This window comes from Bombus huntii, chromosome 7 (genome assembly GCF_024542735.1).
Source record: "Bombus huntii isolate Logan2020A chromosome 7, iyBomHunt1.1, whole genome shotgun sequence".
In the NCBI taxonomy this organism is placed as follows: Eukaryota; Metazoa; Arthropoda; class Insecta; order Hymenoptera; family Apidae; genus Bombus; species Bombus huntii.
This window is the reverse complement of record NC_066244.1, coordinates 10,588,346-10,601,364: the sequence shown is the minus strand read 5'-3', so window position 1 is coordinate 10,601,364 and position 13,019 is coordinate 10,588,346. Positions and strand designations below refer to the sequence as shown.

General features: G+C 41.6%; 1 protein-coding gene across 2 annotated transcripts in view; it reads right to left on the bottom strand.

Annotated features, from left to right (window-relative positions):
• LOC126867402 (mucin-17-like) overlaps positions 1-13,019 on the bottom strand; it is a 381,530-nt gene that overhangs the window by 340,201 nt on the left and 28,310 nt on the right. The window lies entirely within an intron of this gene.

Sequence of the window (13,019 nt, the reverse complement as noted above, 5' to 3'; positions counted from 1 at the left end):
ACTATATTCAACATAACATGTTATTTATCTTCGAATAATTGCGGTCTTACACGGTAGTAGCTATAGCGTCGCAATAATTTTCTTCCATTTGTCAAGTAAATTACAATAAAGAAAAAAGTGCTCGCTTTTAATAGCTGCACCTCACGATCCCGCTTAATCTTGATTTCTCGCGATTCGTCACATTCGTTTGAACCTCGATTACCCTCGGCTACACGGTGAGACGAATCGATAAGGTCTCGATCCATGGGATAATAATTAGAACGATGGCGTGTAATGGACGAAGGAGAGTCGAGGCGATACCACCGCAGGAAGGTCGATGCCGAGCTAATCAATGGCCCGGCTAGGGTTCGTCGACAAAAAGGCAACTTATCATAGCCAACGATTAGTAAACGCATTTACCTGATGTTCGATCTCTCTGGTAAGAAAATTATTACTCGACCGCTTATCGTTTATATTCGTTTTGCTCGATTTTCTCGCAGCGTAGCCGAAAGAAATCGCCGAGCGCGTAACAGTGTTTCGTTACGCTGTAGAATTGATAGGGCCGTGATTTAGATGAAATCGCGGGGCTTGAAATTTTAAACGCGCGGAAGGTTAGCATCTCGCGTTTAACGAAAACGAAGACACGTCACTCGAGAGAGGGTTTATCAACCGACCTCGACATCAAGCGTATCGCGTGTCGCTCGACAGATACCGAGAGGAACGAAGCTGGCCAATGGTAAACGTGACATGGACATCCTCCCTCGACTTCCTGTAACGCGTCTCAATTCGACTCTGACCGCGTTCCATCGCCGTCCCTGGACTGTTCTCCGTGTCTCTCTTTTCTCGCGGAATGTCGCAGACGTGAGTAGACGCGCGACGAACAGACAGCCAGAGAAACCGACGGAAAGACGAGGGTAGGGGCGTTATTGTTCTTCAAAACAATTTAAACTTTAATTACTTCGGTGAACTGCAGAAACGGCGTTGCGACAGTCTCACTGTTTGCCATCGTAAAATTAATTGGCTTCCCCTCCCGACTCCCATTCCTGCTTCGACCACGCTCGAAACTCTCGTACGATCCTCTCTTTCTCTTTCTCCCTCTCTTTCTATTCCTCTTTCTCTTGATCTCTGCTCGCCATCCCACCAGCTCTTCTCCTACTGTTCCATCCACCTTTCCTTCCTCTCCCGCCTCTCCTTTCCAACCCCTTCGTGGACCAATTGCTACGGGTAAAGAGAGGCGGAGATCGAACCGTTTTCCCCGGCGTTCCGAGCGTTATCCCGATGCAATTAGCAGCCGAGCTGTCTGTCACATTCCGGCTGCAGCCGACCACCTGCGGATACGACCGGATATGTCCGAATATCCGCGGGTGCAATTCAACCGTCTCGTGAAATTCGATCGCGACCTCCCACGACGAACAAAACCGATGAAAACGCGAAACATCGACTGTCTCGATTTCCAACGGTATATATCAGAGCCGCTATAGATACAAAAAGATTTATAATCATATTTTGTACAGGGATGATACGGTACATTTTTGTTAGAGGAATCGGACTTTTGTTATTTCACGGATTTGAGGACGCGTTCTTACGCCGAATACGCATTGCTATTATATATACACCAGCTGGAGAAATGACACGCAATTTTGTATTATGTCGTCCAAATTGAAAATGGAAGAATGTTTTTATCTTTGTATATTTCATAGTTCTCATACATGGCGCATTCATTAAGCAGGCGCGAAGCGTAAAATATTATTTATGTAGGTATCACGGTGAATTATAGAGTTGACTACGATACATTTAAATCTTCCATAAATTATCACGGTATAACCGAGTGTGAAACAGATTTTCGTTAAAGAGGATACGTAAGTTATAAAATACTTTACGTTCGCGACAATGATCGCCCTTCCTTCGGAGAACCCGTTTCGTCTCAATATAATCTTCCTGAAGAGAAATTTCTCGTTTCGCATTATCGTAACCTTTAAAACGTTCCCGTTTCAAGTGGTGGAACGGTGTTCTAAGAACCAATGGCCGCCACGCCTGAAGCTTGTAAGTAAGCGAGTAAGTACAACGTTACCTAGACAGTCGATGGAACATCGAGAAAGAGAGACGAGAACGAGTAACAAACAAAAGACGGTGAACGAACCGAAAATGAAGAAGAAAAAGAATGGAACGGTCGAAGAAAAACTATCCCCGTTATGTACCCGCGCCACGCCCGCGGAAATAAAATTCGTTTCCCTCTTTTCCCAGCTCTTCTTCGCCGTACTCTCATCTCATCTCGTCTCGTCTCATCTCGTTTCGTCTCGTCTCGTCTCGTCTCGTCTCGTCTCATCTCATCTCATCTCATCTCATCTGGAGGCTGTGCGCTTGTTGATATTCATTTGGAACGTCACTTCTACCGCGGTAACCAGCCGGTACTTGCAGAGGCTGCGTTTGGCGGAAACGATTCAGTCTTCCACCCCCCTGTTCTCCTCCTTCAGCCCCCAACCTGCTCCTCAGTTGCCGGTTTTCTACGACGAGCGCAGCCGTAATGCCGGCGGCCAATGCTCGCGAAAGGCTGACTCAGGCACCGCCGTATGGCCCGGACGGTGCATCGATCGCCTTCTCCGCTGCACCTTCTTGCTTTCTCTCCCTGCCACCTCTCGCTGCTCTCGCATCCCTTCTTCCTCTCACCCTCGTGCGCTCTACCCACCCCCGTAGCCGCTGCTTCGCCACTTTTCCCTCTCTGTCTCGCGCACCCGCTCAACCCCTCTGTTTCTTCGCCGGCTATCCTTACCTCTATCGTTCTTCCTATCTCGCTTCTCCTCTTCCTCCCAGAACCTCAGCCCCGCGTCATCATCCCCTTTTGCTTGCACCTTACGTAGTGGTATTGCCCGGCGCTCCGAGATAGGCGAGGCTTGCGCAAGAATACCCGATTTGACGATGTTATATATATCGGGGACGATGCCGGCGCAATAAAGGTTAGAACAGCGGTGTAATTGAGAAGGCAGGAGCGCAGCGATGGGATTCGCGAAATTGAAAGAGTCGAATCGATCGGCGCGGCGACGCGAACAGGGAACAAACGCGATATTCTCGTTGGCCATGTTTCGGCAACTGCGCCCCGCAAAAAGAGAGGCTCTTTCTCATTTTCTCTCTCTCTCTTTCTCTCTCTCTCTCTCTCTCTCGCTCGCTCGCTCGCTCGCTCGCTCGCTCGATGCGCCACACCGCAACCGGCCCGCGTAAAATATTCAACGGCGCTTCTTGTAATTGAATTACGCGTCGAGTCGAGCGAGGCCGTGCGGCATCGTGTCGTCGATAAATCAAGAAATTCCACCGAAACATGGCGTTAATTCCAACTTGCTGATTTGCAAACAGTTAACGATAATTTACGAATTCAATCGGGATGCTCGCAACGATAATTTGATGAACTAAACGCACGTCCGTTTGTACAAATGCAGGACAAAAGTTATTCGGCGCAAAAATTCTTTTAGATTTCACCGCGAATAAGAGAGAGGAAACCGGAAGAAAGCAGCAAGATTTTATCTTCCTGACTTCCTTTTCAGGCAGAAGAAAAGAGGAAAAGGGATTTGAACGACAAAAGAGAAAAACACAATGATCGTGCATGAAAGAGACGCGGTACACGGCTCCCTGAATTCTCGGCGGTTCAACTGCCTCCGTTACTGCGGGAAAATATGCAGAAACGACAAGCAGCTAGGAGGCGGTGACTCGGCTAGAGAGAGATTTTAGAAGGAGAAACGCGAAGCTGAGGCGCTGGCAAAGCTGACGTCGAACGCGGCCACTTCGTTCAATGGTTATTTCATGCGAGCAATGATAACATTTTTCTAACGTTTAGTTAATGGTCGCGTTTTCTTTTTGCCACGAAAAGAAGCATAACACAGATGATAAAATAAAAAATAAATTGAAATAAAACGGAAGAAGAAGGAAGACACCGGTATACGTGTTAGTATCACGATGTAAAGTATAAACTTGTAACGTCGATACGGATATCCGGTATGGGTATTATTGCCAACGGAAGTAGATTCGCAACTCGTGTTTTATGCACGCGTAAACGCGAGCAATGTGGCGAGGTTTAAACGTGTTTCAAATATATCTCGATTATCCTTATCCTCGATAAAAACACTACAACGACCCTATAATTGGTTATACTACAAGTGTAATTATATTACAGTATACAATTAATTACTATTACGAGCATATAATTAAATATATTACAGATAATCACTCTGCGTATAAAAGTGTTCCGAATAATTTTCAACGTCCAATTACAGAAAAATGTAAATATGCAAAGATAATATTCCTATCAAATGGATACTAATTCTTCTTCTACAAAAACTAATCCTTCCCGTACAACGAATGCATATACATGATATGAATCGATCATACGACTACGAAGGAAAAACATTTTTGTTTCTTATTTGAAACTGATTTCTCTAAACACGAAAGAGGAAGGTGTTCTTGTTACGTAAAGGATAATTGAGACAATTCTTTTACACACGGCGCGAGCGCTCATGCGTTGATTAGTGCCTCTGAGTCACGTACTCCAAGGATCAACGATTAAATAGAAAAAGAGATGCTGGAGTAGTATACAGAGATAAAAATAAACGTTTAATTTATATACCACGATAAATACATACGACACGCACTTACACGCATATTCGTAAGCGTACACGGTACAACGTAATACGTTCTAGAAATCGCAATGGATGCACTGGATGCATTGCGAATTGTACATTGTAAGTCAACCCACGTACGAGTATATTATTTTCTAACAAGGAAAGACAGCTTAACGCATCGATCCACGTTGTAAAACAGCTCTATCGCTAAACTCCCTCATTCTGCGGCAATGAAAGGCCATTCATCGCAATTATTATCGTGAAACCACACAGGTAATTCTCGGAAACTCGATGTGTAGTTGCTCTCCGCAGTTACTTCTCTCAGCGCGTTCAAAGAGATTTCCATGCATTCAAGAAAATTGCCACTTACATCAGATAACTGAAGCAACCTATCTGAATGCGTTTTCACTCTGACATTAATTCGAGTACTGCGAACCGAAAATTATACTCGCGACTCTCCCGCGATCCTCTTATAATTTTGAAAATGATGAAACGCGAACGCGCCAGCAGTGACGACCTTTTCATTCGACGTATCGAGTTTTGTTGTAGTTTTACTAGGCACAGAAATAATTATGTATTTTTAGTCCGTTTTAGTATTTTTCATATCTCAATCAATTTATTACTTTGCGTCACTTCAAATTTAAATATTTTACCACCCTTTAGCGCGTTTGTAGCGTCGATATTTAATTTCTCAAATAACGTATCGCGCAATGTTCTGATTGTAACGTAACACGGAAAATGATTGTAAATACAACAGCAACTAATAAGATGCACGCTTAAGATTGCATTCTCTTTTACATTTCAAGTATGCTGCTGAAGGTACTAAAATCTGTTTTATTCTTACTGCTAGTGACATGATACCGTGATATGTGTCACGTGTAAAAAGTAATGTCAGTGATTTTGACTCTAACATGAGTCAAAACGTTCACCGGCGATGTTCTACCAGCTGCAAAAAGTTTCAAATTCAGGAACTACGAGAGCCACTGAATCAATACGGTAATATAAAAATAGAAATAGAAATAGATATCTCTAATATTAACAAAAAATACCTCGGTGATTGTAAATGATTCAATTTTTGACAAAATATACGTATACATATTTGGATCAGAAAATTACCTAAAGTATGAAACTAAAAACGCAGTATCCTTCTTATATGTAACGTATGTTTAAGCATAAAATTTTGCTTATAGCGTTGATTTCACACATTAATTTGACGAATTAGGATGTTTAAAGTAGTCGAACGTTTCGTTATCGTAAACTTAAAGCGCACGATAAAATTGCCAGTGATGTCGAGGTCAATCGTACTCTCCGTGACCTATGCGAACCGCCCACCTGGGTATAGCGTGTTGGTAGAGATAGCTATGATGAAGAGAGTCAGTCACTTTGCCAATTAAACAAGCTTTGAAGTTAGCTACCATGATTGATCTCGTCGAGAAGTTACTCGTTTTCAACGACACCGCGGTGCACCGGTTTGCTTACAGACGATAAATTTCATAGTAACCGAGTCATTATGTGACAGCTAACATGTAATGTATGTACATACGTACCGATAACGCTCGATAATGTAGTTACTGAAATGCGCAATTACATCTTTGCTCGATTACAAACACCGAATAATTATTCAAACCTGTTTTCCTCTACTTGCAAGCTACCAACCGATTATTTTCTTAATCGACTCGCAATTACGGAACAGTGGGAGTCGTGACTCGTCTTATCTTCGATCTCGAGTAATTTGCAAAAAGAATAGATAGCTTGAAAAATGAATAATTCAACGTTTTCTCGTTCCAATCCGTAGTTCTCGTGATTTTATTCGAATAAAAATTTCACGAAGATATTCGAAACATAGGTTTTACCTTGCAAATCGATTTCGTACCGTCTGCCTATACATATACACGTGCAAAGTCAAGATCGGAGAAAATGTGTTGTCACCCGTTCCGATGGAATACAAAAATAGTTTGCGTATAGCGTTGTATTCGCGCGCAGAAAGAGAGAGTGAGAGGGGCAGAGTGCAATAAAAAATTAACAGCCGGTGTATAAATCACCATACGTGTATAACGTAGATACGGACAAGAAAGCTCATTAAAGTTTGACAGATGATTAAATCGATATTCCGGTGAATGTTTGTTGAGTGGAATTTGACGTCGAGACCGAATATAGATATCGTAAATATTTTAATGCGACGATGTGCCACGATACATCCCTTTAGCTTTAATCGATCCGACGAGCACACAAATTCCGTCGTTTGAATAAATCAAAAAACATTATTGATGCTCGTAACAATACATCAGGGACTGCAGCGCGCACACGCGATAGGAAAAAAACATCGATACCTCGTGAAATGCATACATTGTGCAAAATGATTGACGTTTTTCCATGTACACGCGCGGCGGTTATTCATCTAAAAATAACGTGTCGATGATAGCTTCATATTTCGCGTTAGGGTGCGCTTTATATTTCATTTCGTGTGTAACTGCGTATTAAGAAGCACCAAACAATTAAGCGCGCTCTGTTAAATCATTGCTATTTGCGATGTAATTACGGTATACGATATTACGAGCTGCTTCTAGTAGTTTCACTCTAGGTCAAACGATTTGTCACGAGTAACGTCTGAGTTTCAAAATTTAACCGAACGCGTAAACAAGTTACGTTTTTTATACAGCGAAATACTTTTCCATGATCTTTATTGAAATTATTAATTGCGGAAGTCGATGATGGTGATGCGGTAAACAAAGTTATTATGTAGATATCTATTTATACGCAACAAGTGTATTTTTATTGCAACGTACATAAACTTTTAAACAATCGCGATATAACATTGTATACCGATATCGGTGTCCAACTATAGAAATGTAAAAAAATGTTCACACAAACTTTCATATAACTCGAATGTCACGTTTGCGTAAATAAAATTCATTTTATCTGTGACGTGTTTCATTCAAATGTTTAGACACCGTTCCTCCCTCTCTAATTGTTTCAAAATTCAATCTATATTTCCAAGCTCCTGATGCTTCCTGTAGATCGGTTAAGAACAATAAAGATCGAATACGAATAAGAAATTCGAAATGTTAATTTCCATTAATGTGAACCTCGCTTCGACCTTCGAATCTATCGAAGTTAGCATAAAGTCGAAGTTGGCCATGAAAAACACAGTGTTGTGAAACTTGGCGATGAACATGGCTCGAAAAAAAGAAACGACGGAACATTTCAACAGACCTAACAACTTTATACTTCGTGTAAGACGATTCCCTTGATTTCTCCTTTCTATCGTTTGGAAGATCAACGTGAACGCAGAATTCGCATCGTCCGATCACGTCACGAGCCTCGCAAAAGCGTCATACGCGATTCTGCGATGCGTATCCGGATCAGTGAACTTCCAGGCACTCGGCGAACGAACGGATGCATGTAGATTCATGGCGAACGAATGAATAGACAGACGGGATATTCGATAGGCATACGAATAGAATAATGCCTAACCTGCTGTTAAATCACTCGTTTATGTCGTCGCTACCTGCCCTTGAGTGAAATCGCGGCCATTGTGTTGGCGCTGCACGGGGGAACACCGGGACTTCCCCCCTTCTTTCACTCTAATCTCCCGTTTCAGCTTTTTCCGCAAAATCGCCCGGAGCTTGGCTCCGATTCTAAATCAAGCTCGCATTCTTCCCTACGCACCCCTTATACGGAATGTATTCGCGTACACCGCGTTTCGATCCGCTTGTATGTAGATATATGCGTGTGTGCATGACTGTCATTTAGAAAGAAAAAGAAAACTCTGTGCATGTGTGAGGGGGATGTTACTAAAACACGTAGCTAGGTTCTTTCGAGCGCAATAAGAATATACGTAACTTTGGAATTGTTAATATGAACTTCGATTTTAGAAATGGTTACTAATTTACAGAACACGAACGTTGCTATACGTTGGTATAACGGATCGATGAAGAATCCAAGATAGTTAGTTTTTCATGAGTTACTCTGTCAATCTCTTACAAAGTCACAATCCTTAGCATAGGTTATAGTTCGCGTGCAACAAAGGCGGACTGTATTTTTAACGAAATTGACTTTCAGTCCTAAGTTTAGCTTCAATTTGCAATACAATAATATCCGTTTTGAAATAGCAACAATGGAAATACATCTTAAGAAGTTTTCTTCATTTGTCATTTCAATATATATAATAAATTACTTTTCAATACAATCACCGGCCCTATTTGAACATTTATCGTAACGTTATACGAGTTTTTGTATATCTTCGCTTCCGCCGCCAGTTCACATGACCATCGTCTTACGCAATCTTTTAAGCCATCGTTTGTTATGAGGCATGATCGATCGTAAACAACTCTTTAAGTTTTGCAAAATACTACAATGAATATCGTTTGCAATGAAATCGCAGATCACTGTAATGTATCGTCACGTACAGTTTCTCTGCCCCTATTGAATTCCCGCACTCATGATCTTTCAATAATTCATCCATAACTCTATTGCCGTTAATTGCCGTAATTCGGTGGTGAATTCCTTTTGAAAGAATTTTTTCAGCCTTCGAAAAGCATAAAAGCGTCATCGGTGGGATTTTTAATTTGCATCGTCACTTTAAACGTGTGACACAACGGCAATATTAAATATTTAAGCACAAAATTTTGCACAACTTGTGTCAATGCATGAATGAAGCTAGGTGACCTTCTATAAGTGCGTTCCATCCTTTCATATGGCTTCTATACGTAAACGGATAGTACTTTGTGGACGTCCCTCGTATTTCATTATATTGCGCCTGATGCACAAACAACAGCGTGTTACGGCAATGAATAGCTAGCGCTCGTTTTAAAAATATAAGGCGAAAGGTTAATAGGATATTACGAGAAAGACTAATTACCTCGGCAGTTGGTTAAAAAAGCGTGTTGGAGATTTCGAAGGACGTACTGGAGTTTAATCGTAGACTACTTCGATAGACATATTCGTAGGGCCCTGATGCTTTTTAATGCTTTCTTGCACATTGGCCAAGAATAGACTACCAGATAAGACTTAATCGTGATTTTGCAGTAGATTTGTGAATAATGACGAATCTTACCTAACCAGGTACATATAGGATTTAACTTAACCCTAACAGATTAAGATAAAGTAAAATAAAGTAGGGAAGGAAAGAGGGGAAAACAACTGTTAGGTAGATAAATGGCAAATCGGCTTAGCGAGTGAACAAATTAATTGCTCTTCGTACAAGGAAGCGTCAGTTTATTAAGACTTAATGTGACGTAACGATATTCGGGCGTTTGAGGCTCGAACGTGGGCTCCATAATTCACGGTGATTCAATATCAACGAGACGGTAAGGGAAAAAAGAAAATAACGCCGTTGATGCAGCGAAGTAAAGCTCTCCGGTTGGATACATAACGTTCCAGGATTAATGCTATAAAGAAATCTCGAGCGGCGCTCGGCTCCGAGTGGATGCCAGAGGCAAGCACGAAAAACACTCGTATATTCCCGGTGCATTCTCTGTTTACGGGCTGTTAACTGCGTGCGACCGTCTCGAGTTACATCAATAAACACGTACATAGATGCGCGCGCACGTGCAGCAAGCTCAGCGCAGGAGGAACGAGCGATGGGGAGGGATGGGGTGGGGCGGGTGAGAACAGCAAAACCAGGGGGTGGGGGGACGAGAGTGAAGCAGAGTGCAGCGTAAAGAGCGATTGCAAGGGTGCAAAACAAATAGAAACACCGGAACGTTTTATTGTTATTCTCCGTCTCGTCTTACGTCAATAAATATTTATTGACGGTAACGCGCATGCGCGAGCTGTGCAATGTGCATCGAAATGCATTCGCATAATCGTCGATGCAGATCAAAGACAAGCGCGAACGGAGCTAGTCGCTTGTCCTTCCTCATCCCTCTTTTGTTTTCAATCGTGCTATTCAAACTGTTCCTCTCTGTACACGTTGCTCCGTCACGCGCATCCTCTCTCTCACTCTCTCTCTTTCTTTCTGCCTCTCTGTGCACGTTTGTGTTTCTACGTGTTTCTCTTCCAACCTTTCCTCGATTCCTTAGTATCCACACGAAACCTCGGTGTAAGAGACTAATTGGATTGCGCCCTCCTCGCGATGCTAATGACCGTATTCCATTTCCGCGGTTCGGCCCAGTCGACGCAGTGCATCTCGTTGCACGATCTTCCAACGAGAATCGCATTACGCGACGCGGTGTATACGACCGAAAGATCGTGTTTCGTTTAAGCGACTCGCAACCCGATTGCTCCGAAAGGACCTGCCCTATAACACTTCTGAGAAGTAATTTTCCCCTGAAAGAATTTCTTACGGTAATTTAGCAATGTCTCCCTCACACGTTTTCTTAAAGTTAAGCGTATAACGCGATTATACGGGCGTAAAATTACTTTAAATGCCTGTGTTAGATAGTAACTGGTCGAATTAGAAAATAATTAGGTGCGATTTGTTACAGGAAAATATTATTCTATTCTTGTAAGATACCCCACTTATATTATTATGATATAACCAAACCTATTTACATTTGCTTAAAAATCATTTGAAAGGAAAAATTAAATGTAACTTCTAAACAAGAAACAGAGTGCGGTTAAGAAATTGCTAAGTCAAGATGCTCTATTTGCTATTTTAACGTGTACATCGAACTGAACGCGCGTTTTCTCTTGTACAACTATCAACAATGTTCTGCCTTCTCCTTTTTTTTCTTTTTTTTTTCGGTAAGAAATCGAAGATTTCCATTAGATAGAATACCTGGAATGGCGTAATTCGGTGATTTTTGACGTGCAAATTTCTCACATTGATCGCGCGAGATGCACACCGAGCAATGTCGACTGTGTGGCGCAGTAATCATTACCGACGCGAACTGACGCAGTCGACGTATACATGAGTGACATTACCGTCAGCCAATCGACGCGTCGCAATGCACACGTCGATGCGGATGCACTTGGCGTCGCTTCGCTGTGGAAGCCGACTATTAGAATCCGTACCTGGAAACGAATTAATGGATATGGCAAAAAAACTGCTTATCTGTCTAATTCACTTAGCTGGATTCTGCTGACTAACCGTGACATTCGAAAAAAAGCTCACGTTGTAACCGAAAATAACGTTTGCTCGACTTCCAGTTACCTAGAAATCTTTCTTCGATCGATACAAATACATGTCGAGGTTTTTTTCTTGACTCCTAATTCGACGATAATTGCCCAAATAATATCTTTAGTGGCTCGTAGTATCATTGCGAACGTAATAGCAATCCAATGAAAAAGAAATGTTTTCAATCCAATTAAGGGAAAAAACGATTAAATGGTTTAATAGCACTTTTATGGCGGAGCAATTAAATTACTTTGCTTTTACGGCACGTCTGACAATTATGCTTTGATAATGTTCGCTCTAGAGAAATGAAGAATTATTGAATTCTGTAACCGTTTTTTTTCCTTTTTTTTCTTTTTTCTTTTTTCTTTTTTTTCTTAATAATCAATGAACGAACGTATGATAATAAAAATATCACACATTTTAAATATTTCTAATTTACTGCATAAATGGAGAGAACGGAAGCTTCCGATAAAAAAAAAAAAAGAGAGAAAAGAAAACAATTTCCTATCGGTTATTAACTGTGCTCCTGCACCCTGCACTTCAATTTCTACGTGCAGCGCGAATAATCGTGAAAATACGACGCTTTTAAAAAAAATTAAAACTTCGAAACAAAAACCAGTAAAAAAAGGGGAAAGAAAGAGAAAAAAAAGGTAATATCGTACGAACGAATTGTACGAAAAGCGGGACGTATTGAAAGGCAGTATTTCGTGCTTTTTATTCGCTTCGTTCGGATGTATTTTTCCCCTCTCCCTCTCGCGTACGAAAAGCATCCCACAGAAACGAAAGACAATAATTTACGATAAATTCCGCTCACGTACGACTCTGCTCGTACGTACGAATCTCGATTTAGAAAATTTAGAAAACTGGTACGCTCCAGATTCGAACAAAGCACGGCTTTGCTGCTAAATAGACGCAACGAAATAACTGCGCATAAAAAAAAAATCCTTCCCCTCGGGGGAGGGAGCCCGTATTATTTTTAATTAAAAAAAACCGGAACGGTTTGTTTCATCAGCCGACAAGAATGTGTTAGTGCAAAAGCACGGATTCAAATTCAATGGCGGGGTATGATGGATTCTACCGCCGCACGTGAATGCACTTTGACGGAACGCGTGTCGAAACGTTACATTTATTTCGAGATACGTGTGCGTCTGTGGTGGAGAGCGTTGCAAAAAACGTGGCTGGAAAAATGCAGTGAATTTAAAAACATGGGAAGTCAACGTGCATTTTAACGTCAACGACAGCAAGTTTTTATATAGGAGCCATCTAGGAGATCACACTCTAAGCCCGTGTAAAAGTGTATCAGACAGGTATTTGAGAATTTTTCGCCGAATAGTTTTTAAGCAAGGAGAAAAAAATTGTTTCCGCGATAAAAT